The following is a 22,825-nucleotide window of genomic DNA, read 5'->3' as shown; positions in this document are numbered from 1 at the left end:
GAAACTCAGTTTTTTCTGGAATTTATTTCCGATAATCTGTGCAGCATAATGTTGACTGCTGCTGATTTATGCTGATAAATGATTATCATTATCATTATCAACAGGTCAATTTCTGAACAACTGTAGGAAAATTTTTATGAACCGAATAATGCAGAGGTGGAATGCTCTCATTGAGAATGTCGTGTCAGTATCAAGTGAAAATAGTTTTGATAACCAGTATGACTCGTTTATTGAATTGCCAAGTATTCAGTTGAATTTCAAGAAACTTCTCTTTTCCGCACTTTTGCGAATATCACATTGTTACGTTTCAATTTAGCACTAGATCAATACTGCTCCTATGTGACCTTTCAAAACACTACCTTACCTTTTAAGATTTTTATTCAAAGGATATTAACAATGTAATTCAGTTACAAGTTGATTTTATTCAATTAACATCATAGTAATGGGAATCTTCCGTTCCATAGAAAACCATACCTGAAATGTACAAGAATAAATGTATGCTCCCTGACTAACTGCTTGACCAGTATTTACGCATTCTCCTATTGCCAATCGACGTTGGAGATCCGAAATTCCTCGCTAGGTTGAAATAGTTGTTATTGTTTGTTTCTCAGTTTACTTCGCCTATCATTTTTCAGCCGTTGCCTGCCTTATTCTCTATACCTTTCCGAGAACATTTCTTGCATAGATTGTTATTCATCACTTCCAGAAGGTTTACTGACATATTAGAGCCATATCGCATGAAAAACAATATTAGTTAGCTCTGGTTTCTGAATACTGTTTGATATTTTCGGTAAATATTCTGCATAAGATGAATGTTCAAATATTCGTACTGAAAGGGAAGGATGTGGCGACTTACCTTATATGTTTCTATTCCATCGCATGAATAAGGATTGGTAAATAGTTGAAAATAGGTTGGAACACTATTTTTGTAAACATTCAATTTCAAGGTTAAGGGACAGCTGTTGGTTGACATCCGCCGAACTTTCGTAGTGTCGTTCCGACGAACTACACCGAACTAGTTCTACAGTTGTTCACGGGTGGAGGATTGATCGGTTACTCAAATTGTCAAGGGTTGTTTAGTGTTGCATTGCTTTGAGAAGGAGTTTTGATGGGTCATGGATTTGTTGATATTGTCTCAAGTGGCTGTGGAGGAATTGATATAATGTTGTGCTTGGTGCTTGTAGTGTAGATTGAACGCACTGTGGCAACAACTGGTTAGCTGTCAGATGTGGCAGTCTCTTAGTATTCGGAAGTTGGCCTTCGATGAGCTTGTTTCGGAGTTCAAGAGTACCATCAGACTGATTGTAGGATATATATGGTTGTATTTGTGCCATCCTTCACGGGGATTATTTCTACAAGTCAGGATTGTATAGTGGAAGACTGATTGGTCATTTTGGTGTGGATATTTGCAGTCTGAAACTTAAGCTCTTTTGAGGATTTGTGGTGGTTACCGAACTCGTGCCAGGTGGAAGGATTTCCGAAATTAGATTCATAAGAAACAGAAGGCCCTCAGTCACTCATCAAGTCCCAGTAGGACTTCCGTGCAGAGCACCGCACACGAAGAAACGTATAGAAAACCCCTTGGCCAGGGTAAGAATTTTACCATTAAATGTGTTTTTGATGATTTTAGTAATTTCTGATTCCATCTTTATATCTCAACTGAATATTAGTATCGAAGAGAGGTTTCAACACTCATTCAATTTTCTTGATTTTTTTACGGGTCATATGGTTATACAGGGCACCCAAAAATATACTCTTGTTATCTTGCTACTTTGCTTAATGAAAATATACCAGGGGTATTGATTAGTCAAATAGTCCCTATTGAATGGGGGTTGAATCTCACCTTGTTTTTATTTGATTCTGATTGAGAATTTTCTTCCGTAGGGTTTTTTTTCCTGTTTTCCGGTTTTCCTGTTTTCCTTTTTTTTCTTCTTTCCTTCTTTCATTTATCTTTCTGGATCTTATTTGGTGATCCATTACTGGTCCAGCTTGTTGTGCCCTACAGGGTGATCTATCTTGGTGGTGCTACAGGGTGATCTATCTTGGTGGTGCTACAGGGTGATCTATCTAGGTGGTGCTACAGGGTGATCCATCTCCGCCGTACTACAGGGTGATCCACCTCCGTCGAACTACGGGGTAGCCTAACACCATATACCGGGTGGCCCAAAAGGAGCACGCAAGTTATAATTGATTTAATTGAATATTTGTGATATACTGAGTTATTTGAATGATTGTTGTCCTTATGTTTATTGATACCTGATTGATATAGATATTTGTGAAACGGAAATTGAGGTGTTTTCGTCCTTTTACGATTGCTAGTTGACACCGATGCGCCTACGCCTGAGCTCACGCGACGCAAACGAATTTGTCTTAACCTTCCAATACTAGTATTTACGAATTCACCTACTCAATTTTCGTAGTAGTTTTACTTGACGTATTGTAGTTTCTTTTGAGCGTCGTTACTACCGTAATTTATGGCTGATTGAATTCGTGGTATATACACCGCGCTCTTGTATTGACATTTGAACATCGTGTAGTAGTGTGAATATTGCATTGTTGTCTTAGAAGCGTTGTTGGTTAATCCATGTAAGTTAGGATTACTGAATAAATCATATTGGGATCTTTATCTTTTATTTCCAATATTAATTGGTAAGTTATTGATATTGTGAGTTACTTAGGGTATCTGGAGGATTAAATTTACCTGGCGTCCATTAAGATCTATTTGAAATTTGCTAAGTTGTTTAACCCACTCCCGTCTCCACTGTTTAGCTTAGCCGCGGATACCCATCTGTCTTATTTGTTACCGACAGATGATTTAGTCTCCTCTTGTGGTTTGTGAGGTGACAACATTCACATATTTCCATATTTTAACTTCCTTACGGCTTTTTACAATTGAAAAATATCAATAAATCCATATCATATAAGTCATGATGGGTTCATCTTTCCCGAATCAGAAGAGTCATTTATATGAAAATTTATAACTTATCATCATAATATAGTGCTTCGTCTGGTTATATCAATATCTGTTACACTCGACTGCTGGTTGGAAGCAATCTACTCAAAGAAATTACTATCGATCCCACTTAAAATTACAAAGGAAAATTTTTCAGTCGGAAAAACTCTCAGTCGTCTCTGAATTTCTTTTTTTGGCAATATACCACCGGAATGTGTATTGACAATTGGTCCTTTAATCCCGATGGCAGAAAAGCAGAAGGAAGAATTCCCCCATCTCAGTTTCACTTCAATCAGCAGTCAACCCGCTTGAACCAAGTATTTTCTTGGAATGGAAATAATATGCGGAAAAGATCCCTTTTTTATTTGCACTTTCATTGTAGTAGAATTTGAAAAGGATCATTTCCGTTGCAATTTTCATAACATTAAGGATTTTTATTTATTCATCTGTTCCTACTATATTTGATCATCGAAAGCTTTGCAACCGGAGATTCAGAAGATACAAACGATATTATGTTTTTTTTAATTAACGCTGCTTTGTTATCAGTTCCGTTTCATTAGTTTTATATCAGGAGGGAGAAAGTCATTTTTATTCGTTTGGAATTATAAGAACGAAAAAAATTTCAAAATATTTTTCTACGTAGAATCCATTGGTGTGAAAAACTTATTTTTTCAAAGGTGATATTAATAGTTATTGATAAGAAACTACTTTTTATGAAACACCCTGAATATTCCTGCATATTTCAATAGAGCTTGAAATTACCCTTTCCAAATTCGGCACACTTGATGTTTTGCTATAGTCATCTTTGAAATACAGAGCTTTCAGGTTTTTTCACGTAGACTTTGAGACGCACACTTTCATCAAATAGGCCTTGGAAGACGCGACGCGGCGATATAACAGGAAAAAATTGTTCAGTAGAAGCTATCAAATGTTGAGAGAGCTTTTCACACCAGTAATTATTTAATTAATTAATTCAGTAGCAGTGAGAGAAGGAAAACTTTGCATCACTGCCGCTTCCAATTCGTATCTAGAATTGGTCGGCAATTTAAAAATGAGGTCTTTTAAACTTTCCCATAGGTAAAAGTCCATAGGCGATAGGTCCGGTGACCTGGACGACCAATGGTTGGGTCTTTGGTTGGCTATCCAAATTTAATCAAAATTTGCAGCCAAAAAATTGGTGACGATTGCAGTGTTGTGGGAAGAAGCCCCGTCTAGTCGAAAATATATTTTTCCTAGCTTCATCAGTGGCAATTCATCAACAAATGAACCGACCGATAATTCTACCCCTGAAAACACCTGCCCACACACTAAATCCAAATCTTCCTTGACTTCTCTACTAAAAAATGAAATGAGGATTTCGTTGTGTGGAAAAATAAGAATTGTAGCGATTAAAAATGTCGGCACTGCTCACATGAACTTCTTTTGTCCAAATACAATTCAATAAAAAATCACGCACTTGTTTACAAATTTCCAGGAACCACTGCCAAAAATCCATGAGGCTTGCAAAATCTCCTGACCTAAGTTGATGAACTCTTCTGTTCCTGTATGGCTTGAATTTGAATTTTTTCAAAATCCTCCTAACGTTAGTTCTTGGTAGGCCTGTTAATATTTTCAAATTTCGCGTTCACATTTTGGGATTATTTTCAAGAGCTCCTGAAACGACTATTTCTTCCAATTCCTCATTTCTATTTGATTGATACAATTTTTGCTTTTTTTTTCAAATTGAGCAACATCAATTAGGTTGTGTCGCAATCTTGCGAAACTGTCTCTGAAAAGTCTTCTCTATGGATACCTCTCGTGAAACAAATTGCTTGCTGCTTCTGCATTTCCCCCGGTTTGTTAGAAACAGACTTTCATATTTCATTTTCTTAATTCATATACTTCATCACGAAAGTGTTTGAGAATTGAACGAAAAGCACTTATTGAAGAGCGTCTTTACTGTTTCGCCCAAAGCCTACTCGATCAAAGTGTGCGTTTCAAAGTCTACATGAGAAAACTTAAAAGCTCTGTATTCCATAGATGATTCTAGCAAAACATCAAGTTTGCTTCATTTTTGGAGAGAATATTCTGAGCTCTTTTGAAATATGCAGAAATCAACAGGATGTCTCATTGAAAATTAGTTTTCCATCAATAACTATCGATATCTCTATATTTCTTCAGTTCGGACTTCCATTGTCTAATATAATATAAATTGATTTGAAATCCTTGAAAAAAATAAAAAGATTAACCGAAAATAACAATTTTATTAAAACAAAAAACTGAAATCACAAGGAAATAACATAAAGCTACAACCTGAAAATAAAAAATTGAAATATTAATGAAAGCTGACAATAAAAAAATATTATTAACGAAAATGAAAGATAGAAATGAAAATTAAAAGCTTCCGAACCGAGTTACGTCACGACGTTTCGATTGTTAGTATCCACAATCGTCTTCGGGTGATAACTGGACTTATTCTTCCGAGAACTGGCTATTTATAGGTCATTTGGGTGCTTTCACCCAAATGACCGTTGAAAAAGGAACTAGACATCATCAAAAATGATCTTCGACGGAATGGCTTCTCCGAAGCGATGGTAAAAAAGACCTTGGCTAAAAGACAGCGGGAGCCTCGCAAGGAAGAGAAGCCGTCACAACAAGTACTTGCACTTCCCTACATCAGAGGATTATCGGAGAGGATAAGAAGAATTGGTTCCAAGTACAACATCAGAACCTTTTTCAGATCCGGCAACACTATCCGTAGCAGCCTCACGAAAACCAGGCCACCAAACGCGGCCACCAAGAATTGCATTTACCGGATACCCTGTGAGTGCGGAAAATCCTATATTGGTGAAATTAAGAGGCCATTGAATGTACGCATTGCCGAACACAAGAAACACACACAGCGGAGGGAAACCAGCAAATCAGGAATAGCAGACCATGTTTGGACTCATCAACACAACATCGAGTGGTCCCAAGCTGAGATCTTGCACAGAGAGGAACATTGGTTTAGGAGAAAATTCAAGGAAGCCGCATACATGTTGTCCAACAACGTATTCAGCCAAGCCAGCGTAGAAATACGCAACATATGGAAACCCATCATCAAGCGAAAAATGGCCAACTCCCGCCAAACGGTCATCTCCCACGGAACCAGTGAAGCGGAAAATGGAAAGCGGGGATAAGTGAAAGTACTCTAACGACCTATAAATAGTCATCTCTGGGAGGAATCAGTCCAGTCATCACCCGAAGACGATTGTAGATACTAACAATCGAAACGTCGTGAACTAACGTGACTTGGAATCTCTCAACTTTTTATTTTTAAATTCATTTTTCATTTCTTTATTTTTATTTATTTTTGTTCAATTGTTCTATTTTACTTGTATTTTATTTCACCATTATTTCATTTCAGGTTTATTTTTGCTTAATATAATTGTTATTTTCAGCTATTCATTTTTTAATTCTTCTTTTTTAGTTATTCCAGGGATTTCAAATCATTTTTATATACTAGACAATGGAAGTCCGAACTAGTGAAATTCACGTCAAATTTAAATTATAATTTGACATACTTCAACGAAAAAATGCTACCCCTACCTTCAGCCCCCGTCGAATAACGGGGAAATGGGAAGGAAGTACCTATAGGTTTGTGTCATATCGTTTGAAAGGTCTCTTTATTTTATATTCAAAAATGTTACTGCTTTCAAGTTTATTGCAACAATTAAGATAAAATAATTTCATATGGTTACCGAAATTCGATTGAATGCACTCAAAAACAAAAATGTAATGAAATGTACAGTACGAAAAAGAACTGTGAATGTTGAGGAAGTAGATATTCAAAATTTTCACCGCGAACGTCTTAGCAATATCCTAATCTTAAATGAAACTGTGGCGGCAATTTTGCCGATTAGCATGACCGTTAAGAGACAAAGTACACTCATCAGAAAACATAACGTCTTCTAATGAGATGATATTGTTATCCAACATGTCCATAATTTGCTCACAAAAATAAGTTCTTCAATCAAAATCGTCTTTCATGAGCTTCTGAGTAGTCATCATTTTATAGGGATGTATTTTATTTTCTTTTAATATGTTAACTGTCGATGTGGCTCACACTGAATGTAGTGAATACCTGTCTACTCGATGTATTCTCAAACTCAAGCATCATACATAATTTGAGTTCATCACTCATTGCATTGGCAGCTGCTTTTTTTTATCTGCCCCACATGACCAAGCTCGCGAAACTGCTTCTTAATTTTGCTTATTGTTCCTTGAGATATGGGTGGTAAATTAGTAAATTTCTCATGGAATAGGCGAGCTACTTTCTGTTGTGTTCGGGTTTTATCTCCGTTACCAATCATTTGTAGAACTGTTATTTTATGCATTTCCGCTAATCTAACCATTTGTCAGACTTGAAGTTAACAAACTTCAAACCTAAATTGAAGTACTGACAACTAATGTTGCAACATACAAAACACGTTGGTTGACAAAGGGTTTTGAACTAACGTTGCCACGGAAATTATTTACAGTTTTCGAAGGACACCATCTAAAAAGAACATTGCTATGGTCTTTGCTCACTTTGTTATTATCAATACCTCAACATAAAAAAGGTTTTGAGTATATTGTGATGAATTTTGAGTGTATTTTATCGAATTTTTTCGATATATCACAAGTCTATACTTCCAATTTGAAAATTTGGGAGTCGTAACTGGGGGTAGCAGTTTTTCGTTGATGTATGTCAAATTATAATTTGAATTCGAAGTTTTTCGGGATTTTGGTAAAATATGTACCGTAACGGAAACAATGAATTTATTCCATTTGGCTTTTACACACTATAGAATCACATCCTTGACAACGATGTTTTCGTTTCAATGCAACAATATTTCTTGAAATTCAGTGCCTTCTATTATAGATTTGTACTATAACTTTATGAGGGAATGGTGAGTAATTTTTTTGCCTAAACTCATTGTGGTGAGTATGAAAACGTGGAGAACTTTTAAAGAAATGAAGAAGATATCGAAAAGTCGAAAATATCAATGATGTATAGAAATTCCTATTAGATCCAAACTGAGAGGAAAATTTCATTCAAAACAATTACTTTCCATTAGGATACTTCTGAAATAAACTCCACCAATTCTCACCGGTTATTCAAATTCAATGTGTGTATTTTATGAATTATCAAAATCACGTTGTTCATTTCTGTCTCTGTATATATAGAGAAATGCATACAAACAGACACAATTCACATTCAATTTCTTCAGATTGCGTTATGACTATTTATCTTTTGGAACGCTGGAATAGCAACACAGAGTTGTCGTTGTTTGTGTTTGTATTTATATTCGTATATGTTTCCTGTATGGAGGTGAATTTATACGATCTGATAGATAAGAGAGAAAATATGTGTCGAAAATATGAATGTTTAATACTCCAACTCTGTCACGTTTTTTGATTTATCATCATGGCATTTTACTTCGTGAGTATAAATGAAACTCAAGGGTTTTCATCGATTTTACAATGTAAACAACTACCCGTATAAAAATTTGACTTCAACCTTCCACTATTAGAATTCATCTAGGTCCCCGTGGAATTTTTCATGTCAATTTTAGGTTAAATTAGTTCATAATTTCTTTTCTCTCAATGAGAATCCACACATCATCCTTTCAAATTTTCGTAATCTACCTGAAACTTTCAGTCGATGATGTTGATTTAACTACCAAATACAAACGTATATTTAATTTTCATTTCATTTTTTTCACAGCAATTCTCCATCTTCGTATTGTTCAATAACCTTTTTTGCATTCATTCTCTTGGTAAGTATCATTTCAGATATTTATCGAGATTCTTCTCATCTTCGTTGTTGTTATTTCTAGTATTATCATTTACCCAAAATCATTTTTAATTTTATATCGTTCTTTCAGACTAAGAGTTATGGTGTTGTAGGTTCTTAGACAACTGAGACTATTACTTGATGTTTTGTAAAATTCAATATTTTACCATGTCATCGTTTGATCTCTGCACCATTGTGAATTGAGGTTGACTGTTTCAGCCACTTTGATGGGATAATTGTTTCTACTCTCAAGCTAACGTCGCCTGCTTCTATACGTCCAACACGTACTCCTCTGAATATAGAATGCCAAAAAATCTAAAACAATCATCTCGATGCTAGTTGACTCCATCATTCATCATTATCGTCATTTCTCATTTCATCAGTGGTCCATAGTGGTCGTTTGGCAGCCAATTTGCTATAGTGGTTATCCTTTCTTTGTCTTTGCAGATTAAATTTTCTTATATTTCTGATACGTCTCGTCAGAAACCACAGAACCACAGCCGAAGGCTTTACAGAAAACGGCCTAGGCGAAGCTCACTGGCTTACAGAGACAGGCTTGTCTGGCCATCAGTGGTGCTATCAGTACCATACCGTCAGCAGCCATGAAGATCCTTCTAGATCTACCTCCTCTCCGCATTTTTCTGGAGAGAGAGACTAGATGAACTGCATATAGACTTGTGCACATTGCCAATTGCAAACATCAATTTAACGCTGAGCGCAACAGAGTGTTGGTGGACACTTGAGAGCAGATAGTTGTTGGTTCACAGATGGATTAAAAACACCTTCCGGTTCTGGTGCAGGTGTTTTCAGTCGCAGACCCAGGACAGAGATATCAACCTGTCTAGGAACCTATGCGACTGCATTTCAAGCAGAAATTTATGCTATCGAATTGTATGCGGAGAGATTGGAAGAATCCAACCTCATACAGAAGTCAATGAAAATATTCTCGGATAGTCAAGCGGCGTTTGAAACTCTTGGCTCCTACCGAGCAACGTCTAAATTGGTAGCAAATTGACAAAAATTACTCTTCTCGATGGGAAAACTCAACAGATTGTCTCTGGTCTGGATTTCTGGCCATACAGGCCTAAAAGGCAATGTCTCTGCTAACTCCTTTGCAAAGGAGGGTGCTGCAAGCAGCTTCATCGGACCAGAACTTATCATTGGCATCGCTTTAAGCTTTGCCTAACAAAAATTGAACCCATAGATGGCAAGAAGATTTATGGACGTTTTTGGCAGAATCTTCCAGGATTGGCTCACTCCAAGGCGTTTATTCACTCACGAAGCTTGATACCAAATAGTTGTTGGTAGATTAATTGATTGTCCATCTAACATTCATCAACCAGCACTTTCGTGCTTCAAACATCATGAAGTTAGTTGATGTACCTGATGAAAATCTACAACGTATTCGAATAACATTTTATTTTCAGTGAAAATCTCTCGATAAAGCGATACTTGGTTAGGAAGTTATTTGAAGAGAATACCTTTGACATATAGAGTATTTCAAGAAAAATCTCAAATTCAATTTCAGGATTTTAGATTGGAAGCTGTTGAGGAAAACTATATTTTTCAAAATGGGTAGCAAGTGCAATTATACACTTACCATATATTTGAAAAATCATGTAATCCTACAAACTCTTCCAAGATAACAGATATCCCCTGTTGAATGCTGTATTCTTTTTCCAATTAAAGAAGAATCAGTAATTTTTTTAGTTCATCTACAGTATGACTCATTCAAAAACACCCTCATTTAACATATATTTTTAAGCCGATCAGAACGTATGTAGGTAGCTTACAAAATCACCGAGACTTCGTTTCCATGGTCAACTTCTGTTACTTTCAGTGTCAGTACATGAAATTATTTTCATTTATCTTTTGAATCTGACCAGAAAACTGGATTCACGTGATTTTGAAAACGGTTATGTCAAAATTACGTCAAATTGCGTTATAAATTAAAAAATTCTGACTACTACACTGCCTTCAGCAGATTTTGGTCTATCACTGTTTCATTAAAATCAGTAAATCACTGAAAAAGTAAACAAAGTTTGAAAAAACATTTCATTTGATGTCGTTCAAAACATCTTAACGTATACGTTTTTGAAAAATGAATAGGTTTCGATGAAATTCTAGATAGTAATAAACAAAAACCTCAAATTCAGTGAAATAGTCAGAATTCTGATGGAAGTTTCAGGAGTGAGAAAGGCTCTATTTGTTTTTCTACCCCTCCATCTGTATATGAAAATGTGGGAATCTTTGGAAAGAGTTTACTTCGAACCTGATTGCATTGTTTATTCCATAGAAAGTTTTCCACATCTTTGTATGAATATGGAGAAGAAGAAAATCAGAACCCTTTTATAAAATAACTCATCTCCTCTACTCAATAAGTCCTTTTCATTTTGAACAAGATTTCGTTGGCTGAGATCAAATCAAATGAATTTGTGAATATCTTTACGTATTGTCATCGTAATATGGCACAGAATCGTGATTATATGAAAGAAGTGAATACTTTGTTCTGTATTGTTGCGCAAAAACGCTCTGATGAGGAATCAAGACAGGTGACTCATGTCGAAACTCCGAAGTTCACCATTGTGCAGCGTTCCTATTAATTGTATCTGTTTCAATACCATGACATATGTTTGGAATAGAAATTGAATGAGAAAATACATTTTCATAGAATTCATAGGAAATGTAAGCTGTTTCGAAAGTATCTTTCATAAATAGAAGGTATTATCAATTTCCATAAAGTAACAGTCGGTGATTCATAATTTTTTGCTCCATTCAATTCAATCTCGATGAGGAAGGGATGGTAAGGCTTTTTATTCAAATCTCTTTGTATTTTTGAGTCATTATTTCCATACATTTTTGTATGAAGATGGATGAGTAGAAAGCCAAAAATCTGTTCTTCCAAAAACTAATCTCTAATAAATAAAATACTCCTTTCGAATTTCTCCAGAGTGGAATTTTGATATAACAAAATACGCCATTTTAAAACTACGGAAACCAGTATAATTTTTTCGATAGACGACCTCGGAAAATAAGGAATTCAAAGAGTCTATTTTTCTTGCGAACTTCTCGAATGTCTACTCAATAACAAAATCATTCCAATCAGTTGAAAGATATACGTGTTTCAGGGGCACTTCCATTCCAAATAGGTCACACTAAAGGCAATTAAATCCTCTCAACAGCGATTTCTGTACAGATAACAATCAATTCGAATCAGTCGTTCCTGAACTCACTATCGAGGTTTTGTATTTTTCGTCAGAACACTACTTCGGATTTTATTGCTAGTGCTTGTGAGAGTGTCGTTTCAATCGCGTTTCTTCCTTTTGTATTTCCTGCACCACTCGTTTCTTCGACATCACGAGGATCATTCATTATTTCCAGACCTCAGAGATTATTCGTAAATGTTCGCTGAACAGAGATGAAGAGTTTCCGAAAAGATTCTTTTTATCGTCTTATATGTGGAGTGGTAGGGATTCTGCTATCACGAGTGTCTTTCTTTGTGGTGAAAAGAGAATAATCTAAATGATATTTCGGAGATCACTTTATTCAAGATCTGTGTTCGTTACTTTGAAAGTCTCAGAGAATCATAGTTACCAAGGGTATCAAAGTTTTAGAGCCAAATCAAATTTCACAAAAGCGTTGTGGAAAATATTGATGTCATTTAAGAATATGATCAAGTTCATTTTATGTTTCAGTTGGACGTAGGTCCACCGAATTGAATCTTGATTGTTTGTCACTATTAAGACCAAAATTTTTCACAATAATGGATGCAAAGAAATGGTATTATTCTATGACATTCTTAGTTCTGGTATACCTAGATGATAGAATCAAATTCCCTTGTGAAACTTTGAATAACGACCAAGGAGTCATCGAGTTGAGAGTATTTTAAAGAAAACGAAAAACATTTTTTGCAATGAAAACTGAACTCACGTATCGAGTTTCGTTTTTCAAACATCCATCAGCGAATGTAGAGAGATCAACCGATGACTCGTATGGAAAGTACGTGGGCTATTCAAAGAATAAGGTGAATTTTCAAATTTTGCGGGCTACAATTGGCAATTTTTTTTACCTGTTTATATTGGTACACTCTTCTTGAACATATGCTCAGTATTTCAATTGTTCAGTATCAAATCAAATAAAATCAATTTTATTTCTTCACGACAATATAAAATTGTATAAGAACAATCAGGTAGATAAGACACAATGAAATATATGTATGTACAGTACAGAGTCAGGTTAAAAATGATATATAAAGAGTATATATAGTTGAATAATGGTATATATACAAATATAAGAGAATATAAATTATCACACATAAGATGACTAATCAGGTACATGGTTGGTTAGTTGTTTGGAAGTATTCATCCATGGAGTATGAACATTTTTCAAGTAAATAAAGTTTTAAATATTTTTTTGAATGTATTCTCACGTTCTAGACCTTTAAGGGTAACAGGTAATTTATTAAAAATTTTCACTCCGATTCTACTTGGAGCTTTATATGTAACATTAACCTTAGACAGTGGCAGTCGCAGATCATTGTTACGACGGGTTGCATAAAAAAGAATGATTATTTTTGAAAACGAATACACACATTTCAAATACATATAGACCCGTACAGGTAAGAATGTTGTGATTTTTGAAGAGATTTCGACATGAGTAGTCACTTTTGACACCAGCTATACATCTTATGAATTTTTTTTGAGAAATATAAGCTTTTTGCGAGTGAGAAGAGTCTCCCCACAAACACGTTACATACCTGAGCCGGCCTTCCACTTGTGCATAATATAAATTTATCAGTTGCTGTAGAGTCAATACGTGTTTGAGATTTTTAAACATATAGTAGATCGATGAGAGCTTAGAGTACAAAAAATGACAGTGTTATTTCCAGTTCAAGCAGGAGTCAATGAAAATACCGAGAAATGTACAGTCTTCATAAACAGATAACTGGGTGTTATTCAGGAATATATCTTAATTTTCATCTTTCTTCTTTGTTGGGTGGAACAGTATCAAATTTGTTTTTCAGCGTTGAAATACAAACGAATTTCATTAAACCAAGCAACTAGTTGTTTCAAGGAAGATTCACAAGTTTCTTTCAAGGTATCGAGATGTTTGTGAGATATAAGTAAAGAGGTATCATCAGCATAAATTGTAAGTCCAACGTTTGGAAACGATTTCGTTATTTTGTTGGTGAGAGGCATAAAATTTAGAAGTAATTTGCGTGTTCGGACGATTTTCTGCTATAGAGAAAATGGATCAAAGATTTTGCATGAACTTTTGTGTAAAAAATGGAACTGAGTACTCAAAAAGGAGTATTGTATTGAAATTATGCACCACTTGCGGTGGAAAAACAATTCATGGCTTTTGCATCATGATAGTAGTGCTTCGGCTCACTCGTCATTGTTTGTTCGTGATATTTTGGAAAAAACAACATAGTAATCATCCTTCAGCCACCGTATTCACCAGATTTGCCCCTTTGTGACTTTCTCCTGTTTCCTAGATTGAAGAGAGTCATGAAAAGAAAGCGGCTTTTGACGATTGAGGAGATGAAAACCAAGTCTCTCAGAGAGCTCTAACGCACAGCAAGATGATTACTTGGTGATTGAAACACGTGTCGATGTGTTAAAAATAACAATTCGATGTTGGGATTGAACTTCGGTAGTATTCAAATTAGTTATTATTGAGGGGAAGAATAATATCAGCTTCTGCGTGACTTGACTTGGAGAATTTTGAAAAATTGAAATTGAAAAAATTATTTTCGTGATTTTGAAGGCCGTTGATTTCTGTTATCTTTTCCAAAAGCTTTCATGAGAGAAATACCAAAAATCGGCGGCCTTCAAACCTGAAAATTTGTGACACTGAAAATCTCGGCTGTGAAAGCCTTAACCAGAAAAAAAATACTTGTCAGATCTTGTCAGAATGAATCGTCAAAATTTCCTATACTGAAGTAATCAAATCCCAATATGGTACGTAAAATGCACACTCAATATGCCCAAGAACTGAATGTTCGGGCTGGAATTTTGGGTATTCACATTATGAAACTTTCTTTTCGGAAGCGAACCTAAGCGGTCAAAGATATTCCATTTGCTAAATAATCAAGATATACCAAGCATCAACAGTGAGCTTTCAATGCGGCATAAGGATGTTTTCCAACAAGATGGGGCTCCTCTGTAGTATCAGTCTCCAGGTCGATGGTTTGTTTCTGCAGAATGGCCACACGCGTACCCCGATTTGACGCTGTTGGATTTGTCACTTGAAGGGTGGTTGAAATTGAAAGTTTATTCGCATCCAAATATTGCAGGTAATTTACGGGAAAAAAAGACCTGATTAAAGTTTGATTCGGATTTGAGAGGATGTCATTCGACTATTATCTCCATTTGAAACTTCTGACATGTGTGTTTTTTTGTGTAGAGAATGGCTAACGAAGAATTGATTTTCACGTAGAAATGCTTTTTTCTGAAAACTTAAGTTCACCTATCTCACAATTATTTTGGGGCATCAATATCAAATGGCATATACAAGGTGGCTCCTATCAACTGAAATTTATCAGTTATGATAATTTCAATTGAATATGGATCAAAGTTGACGTCATTCAGCAATTTTGGCACGGATTACTCTGCCACACGCTTAATGCCCGGAAGTTATGAAAAAAATTGAATGTAGCAATTTCTCTAATGAATATTCGACGATCGTCGTTATTTCCACCTTCTTGACCTTTTGTAAACATTTTTCTGACTTCGAGTACAATCACAGTATACCACTGACATCATTTCAAGTGTTTTCGAGCACCTCGTTCCTTTTTTCACACAAAATACAAATTCTTCGATTGATTTTTTTCGATATCAGAAAATCTCCGAACACACAAAACACTTCTAATCTTTGTGTTTCTCATCAACAAACTGAACATACTAAACAGCTGAAACTGTGATCGTATATTCGAAAGGAGTGTACCAACATAAATGAAAAAAATCGCTAATCGAATGTTCGGAGCCCGTGAAGATTGAAAATTCACCCATTACATGATATCGACGACTCATGAACATCGTTACTAATGCAGATCGTTACAAATAAAGAAAACCACAATTCTCTTTTGCAATAAACCTCTCGCAGCTTTAGCGGTCCCAGTGTATTTCCTTTTCACGAACTTACTTCCGAAATCCATATGGAATCTCTCTCATTCATTTCTTTTTTCAGCGGCGATGGCGAGAGAAATTCTATAACGGAGGGGTTGAGAACAGCCCTCGCCCGACTGCGACAGAGATCGACTCCCCGGAACGTCAGACATCCCCTTTGCACCAGCCTCAACACAACGTGAGTACTTTACAACTTTTTGGATGCCTATTCAAACCGAGGAAATTGACAGTGTAAACTCTCTTTCCTAGAATGCCGGCTTTTTGCGTTTTTCCTTTGTCATAAATGCTGTATTCGGAAAAATATCGTCGCGAGTGCTGGTGTAATAGAAGAGGTGGCCGTAGGATGAACATCGAGGATTTGGTGGCCTCACATTCTACATTTGCGCTGGAAATGGATGTCGCATCTCTAAAAGACCTCAATAATAAAGAAATGGGTTTTCGTGAAAAAATTCGAGGAACGAACGATTTTAGAGAGTGAACTCCTATGGAGATGAATAATTTTTCGAGTCATTACGTTCCTCACGAGTCCACTTGACTACTCCAACAGAGTGAGATAGCAACGACAAACACATTGACAACTGCAACTCTGGTTTTCCTCGACACTTTTGATCTTCCGGAGTTTGTACTGATTCTTGCTGTAAAAAGAGTTTTTTTAAGGTTTTCTCTTGTGAGTGGCGTTGTTTCACTCCGAAGTAAGTATTCGACGTTTCTAGATGGTTCAGGATGCTTTCATCTACGAGCTGCACATCTTTTCTGTAATCTCCGCATTATTCTCTTTCAAGATAGACCGTTGAGTGATTTTCTATCCCAAATTCCATACCGATAGCATGCTTGTACTCTTCCATCACCATGAGGGACTGATTAAGATCATTGTCTCTACAGAAATAAAGTTCAAGATCATCCATATTGAACAAATGGGTGACCTTATGCCTCCAGTTTCCTGGGGTTTCAATCTCAATTATTTCTGAGCGCAATGGATAATGGCAATAGTGAGATATAGAAAAGAAGGGGACTGAGGGAATCGCTTCGAAATACGTCCCTTCCGAAAGTGTTTGGACTTAAGTCTGACAAGATGTTTTGGTGAAGAGAGTCATCCACAGTGATATCAGTTGTTTAAGAGATCGCACTTTTTTGTCAGTACCGCAAGGCATCTGAGCAAATGCAAATGAGCTAATGCAATATTGCATCAAATGCCTTGCGGGTATCGATCCAAGTCATATAGAGGCTTACGCATCTATCGATGAGCAGGTTCTCTTCATACTCAGCGTCTTATCTTCTCGACCCTCTCTGCTCATATATCCATTTGAATAACAAAATCTGAGCTAGTAGCTCGTGTCGAATGGAACGTTTCGTCTGCTACTCCGGCAGACATCATCAGTGGTAGGCGGCGAGGACGAAGATTATATCTGCCTCGGCCACGACTGACTCAATCAACGCATATACTACTGATGATGTCTACCGTAGTAGCAGACGAAACGGTTGTTACTACGAAATCCATTCGATTACGGCCTACCAGCCTGTATTTTGTTTTCTGTGATCGTGACTCCAGCTGCGTGACTCCAGCTGGATCGTGACTCCAGCTCCAGCCTGTGCTCCTATATTATCATAGCTGTTATATTCGCACACGGCAGTTCCAGTAGGGATTTCAACATTTGTGTCAAATATACAGGGTTGTACTAACATTTTTTCAGATAGGACAGCTCAAGACCAATTAGAATTAGCCCCATGTATTTCATTCGTTTTTTTTTTAGTATTCGTGTTATAAATTCTTCAATGTTGCTATGAGAATTTTCGACCGAACGGGTTTGATATCCATTAGATAATTTCCGCAAAGAGTTTTTACGTAATTTTTTATTAGAATATATTAAGTATTGTTATTCCATGAACAAAATAATCAACTTCCTGAAAGTAAAGTGGAAGTAAGAAAATTTTTATTGATATTCAAAAATTCACGTACAAACAAGGCAAAGTTATAATTTCAACTTTGCGAAACCCTTAGCTTGCGAAATAATACCTACAATGCGTATTTTGTCATTCCGTTAGCTAACTACCAAGAATGATTGAACTGGAATTTGAATTTGAATGTCAATGAAAAATAAAATAAGGAATACAAATCCAATTTCATTAATTAATTGAAAAATAACTTGTCTGATGATAGCTGTTGAAACTTCACGAAATTGAACAATTCAGGCACCTCTGGAAAAAATCAATAGATTCTGTTGGTCAAATTTTTAGTAGGTTATGTTTTCATTATGTTCAATCATGAAAAGCATTTTGTACCTTATTCATTCATGTGAAGATCAATAAGCAATGACAATATTTCACAATCAAATAACTATCTTCAAATACATCTTCCTCCGTACCTTCAATTGCCGGTTTCAACGAATAATATTCAGTTAACGCTATTTTGATGTTATTAGGAATGTTCAGGGTTCCGCGAAGTTTTCAAAATTACCTACAAACTGAGGACGATTTTTTAAGATTTTCATTTCAAAGTTCAAAATCCCACTCTGCCTTATTTGAATTGGATTCATTATCATCGATGAAAAGTTTCGTACAATACTAAAGAAGCTTATCTTGAAAAAAAATATATAAGCCGGTCCGGCATCAAATTCTTGAAGGAACATTGAAAAATTCATGACTCAAAAATATTGCAAGAAACATGTGGTGGTTTAAGTTTCTAAGATTTCTGTTCGAAAAAATTGTTTGGTCGTCCCCATTTGGGTAACCCTGTATAATTACTTTGCTTACGCCAGGTGTTGTGATGGATTGAATTAATGTTTTTCAAAATTATGTGCCATTGTTAACCGATACCAATATATTCGTACTAAATTTATGTGGTATTATGTCAGTTTGAATTCCATACAATTCCTATCGTTTCCCGATTGATACCTGACCGCAGATATTGATTGAGTTTCTGGTCTGGATGTTCGTGACACTTAAGAGTCGATGAATGTGAATCCAATCACTTTGATATTCCAATACATTATTTACATTTCCATTTGGTTTTGGATTTCAATGACTTTGAAATGTTTTTCTACTCGGTTTCACTTGTGACAGACTACTGTGTTCAAAACTTGCACCAGCAATGTTTGAATGTGTAATAAAATGAGAAATAAAATTTTATGTTGAACGGTTATATTGAAAAAAAATATAATGATGTAGATAATATACTGAAAGCTATTGATTGACAGACAGACAATTGATCAGACAATAAAATAATAAAATCGTTTGGCGTAGCTTAACATGGGTAAAGATGTAAATACTAAGCCCATCGATTTTATTATTGTTTTATCGTATCATTACCGTATATTTTGTTTGAAAGTGGTTGAAAATGTATTTTTTCAACGAAAAAGTAGATAGACACAATGTGTATTATTGGTCAGACGTAAATTCGCACGTTTTTCGAGAGGGTGTTACTCAAACTCCAGAGAAGATCAACGTGTAGGCATATATTTTGGGTGACCATATCATAGGTCCAATATTTATGGCAGAAAATGGAACTGGCTATTTGTTTAAAAAAATCTGTTTGGAATCTGTTTTTCCGGTAATCAGCTGTCGTACCTCTACGAACGACAATCCTCAAAACTCGAAACTTGTATTTGAATATGCTTCAAAATCAGATCCATCACAGTATTCAAGAAGTAAGTTGAGGCAAACCCAAATGAATCTACCTTTCAACAAGATGGTTCACCCGTCACTACTACAGACCCTGTCCGAGAATGGACTAACGAGAATTTTCCGGGACGGTAGATAGGCCGACGTGGCCTCATTGAATGGCCAGCTAGGTCACCTGATATGACACCTATGGACTTTTTCCGTCGGGGTACATAAAATCTAAGATGTATGTCACGCAGTCACAGTCATTCCAGGAACTTATGAACCGACTAACATATGTGTGTTACAGTATCACCCCGGAAATATTTGATAATGTTTGGAATGAATTCCAAAACCAGCTTTTTTCCTGTCAAGAATTGAACAGTGAGAAGTGGAAGTTAATCCTTATAAAACAATGATGATGCATTTTGGATCGCAGAAGAATCGTGAATTTGCAGAAAACAATTTCCATTTAGAACATGGTCATAATATCTTGACTCCTGTCAATACGGCTAAAAACTTAGGGGTGACGCTTGACACTGATCTTAGATTCACTAGTCATGTTAAAAATTTAATGAAAAAAGCTTATATATCATTGAAACTGTTATAATGTAATCGTTTTATTTATGAGCCAACCTCTAAAAAGAATGCTCTGTGATAGTTTGGTGCTAAGCCATTTCAATTACTGTGACTTCAAATATGGGCCATACTTATATGATTCAGATAAAAAAAGAATACAAAAAGAAAATAATTCTTGTTGCCGCCTAATTTATGGACTTCGTGAGTATGATTCAATTTCTGAAGCCTTCATAAACTCCCGCTGGCTCAATATGAAAAACCGTATGATTCATCATTTGGGTTGTTTTGTTGATTACCCTTTTCCATTCTCCCCTTTTAATACAAAAACTAATTCTGTGTGAATATATTCACTTGAGAAACATTAGACATGAAAACAAATCAACTATGCCACAACATCGCACTGCACAGTTACAGAGATCATTTCTTTTTGGTGTTGTAAAATTCTATAATTCATTGCCCGAGCAATTGAAGAGATTCAATATCAGAAAATTCAAATACAAATATAAAAATTAAATCTATGATAGTCAGTACTGTCAACTTTTGTTCATTGGACAAATTAATAAACAACAGATCAATTAAATTTAATTATTTATCAACTCTCTTCAGAGGGTAATCACAAATTATTATTTTCATTTATGTTTCTTATTTCGTGGTACCATCACTGTTAATTGTCTTTTTATTTGTGTATGTTCGCGTGCTTTGAGCTAGACTTCGCCAATGAGTACCAGAATCTCCAGTAACTTTTTTTTCATTTTCAAATATATCTTTGTATTGTTTTTTTTATTGTCAATAAAGCCGATATTATTATTATCATTTCAAGCACTTGTTGAAATAGTCGAAATTGTTACTCAAAATGTGGTTGCAATTATAACTTATTTGTAACATATTTGAAGTAAACCTCAAACGCTCGTCAGTTTGAAACAGCTTTGCCGATTTTCACAAATACAACGGTGTTGGATAGAGACTCGGCCTTCGAAACTAGAAGCCACGTGTCCCCCTTTACATTAAAAAAAAGTTGATAGTGCTCTCTCAACATTTGGCCATGTCACCACAATCATTTTTATGCCAAAAATAGTGTGGTACCATTTTACCTGAATTTTATCCGACTTCGATAGCTTGTTCTATTCAAAGTTAAGGGAGGAACGACTTTTTACGTCCTCAATGTATATAGGTGAAAAATTGGCTCTCTGGAAAGGGACCTTTGCCACTGTTTGAAGTTCTAATACTCATTGGACTGACCAGACAAAAAAACACCTCTTATTCTTCATCATTTCATTTGGTATGGAGGTGAAATATCTTGGCATTGTCCTTGATGAAAGACTCTCCTGGAACGCTCACTTGCAATTGCTTGGTGGCCGAAAGCTTCACAGAAAACGGCCCAAGCGAAACTCTCTAGCTTACAGAGACTGGCTTGTCTGAGGATCGGATCCTGCGGGAGAAGGAAATATTAAGAGCAGATAGTTGTTGGATCAGATGGATGAATTGTGTGCGGAGAGATTGGATAAATCCAACCTCACTCACAAGTCAATAAAAATATTCTCGGACAGTCAAGCGGTGTTGGAAGCTCTTGGCTTCAACCGTGCAACGTCTAAATTGGTAGTAAACTGCCATGAAAGACTCTCCCCGATAGGAAAACTAAACAGATTGTCTCTGGTCTGGATTCCTGGGCATACTGGCCTGGAAGGCAATGAAGCTGCTGACTCTCTTGCGGAGGAGGGTACTGCAAGCGGCTTCATTGGACCAGAACCTGTCATTGGCATCGCTTTGGGCTTTGCCAAACAAACACTTAACATCTGGATGGCAAGAAGAGTTATGGACTTCTGGCAGAATCTTCCAGGATTGGCTCACTCCAAGGCGTTTATTCACCCTTCGAAGCTTGATTCCAAACAGTTTTTGGACTACAGTAGGGATGAACTACGATGTATAGCAGGCCTTCTTACTGGTCACTGTCATTTAAATCATCACATGCAGAGACTTTGTGACCTTCCCGCTGAGTTCGGCAGATCCGTACTCTTACCATCTGACCTGAAAGACCACTCACAATACAAAATAATAGGCTTCGTTAAGAAGCTGGGTTTATTTGGCCGAGTGTGAATAGGTCTGAGTCACAATAAACCCTTGTGGGTTGCGGTGGAGGGGCGAATAGGCCCACTCACTTCAGACCTTCCTACCTAACTGTTCCTTTAGTTTTATTTTGGATAGAATTTGGGAATATAAGTCAAGAATATTATAACAGTCCATTCGACAACTTTATAAATGTCCTTTTCACTCAGAAACCCTGTATTATTGAAAATCAATTAAGATAGGTATTATGCGATTAGTAATTCAATAATATCAGCTAGATATGGTATTGATTGATATAACAAAACTTATCAGTTGTTGTTGACAATAACTTATCTTCATATCAACTAGGGCATTGAAAATATTATTTCTGTTGAATAAATGAATTGGTTCGTTGATTGAATGAACTCTAATCAAACCTCGCAGCATCTTTCAACATCTATTGAAATGTATTTCAACGTACTGTTTAATAGTATCAGTCACCTTATACCTTTTATACATGTTTTCACTTATTCGTTTTAGAGATACAATCTGTCTTGAATATGAAATCAGTCGAATCTTTAAGGCGGATAGAATATTACTAAAATATATTTTGGAACACCGTCCTAGTAAAGTTTTGAAATATTTCATGAAACTTTCCAGACTCGGAGTTTTTCCAACTGAAATGATGGTTATCTACAGTTTGAAGTTATAAATTGAAAAGTTCGA

Source organism: Leptinotarsa decemlineata, unplaced genomic scaffold (assembly GCF_025532065.1).
Source record: "Leptinotarsa decemlineata unplaced genomic scaffold, Ldec_3_MD MMD2_tig00026282_RagTag_RagTag, whole genome shotgun sequence".
NCBI lineage: Eukaryota > Metazoa > Arthropoda > Insecta > Coleoptera > Chrysomelidae > Leptinotarsa > Leptinotarsa decemlineata.
Note: the sequence above shows the minus strand (reverse complement) of the source record.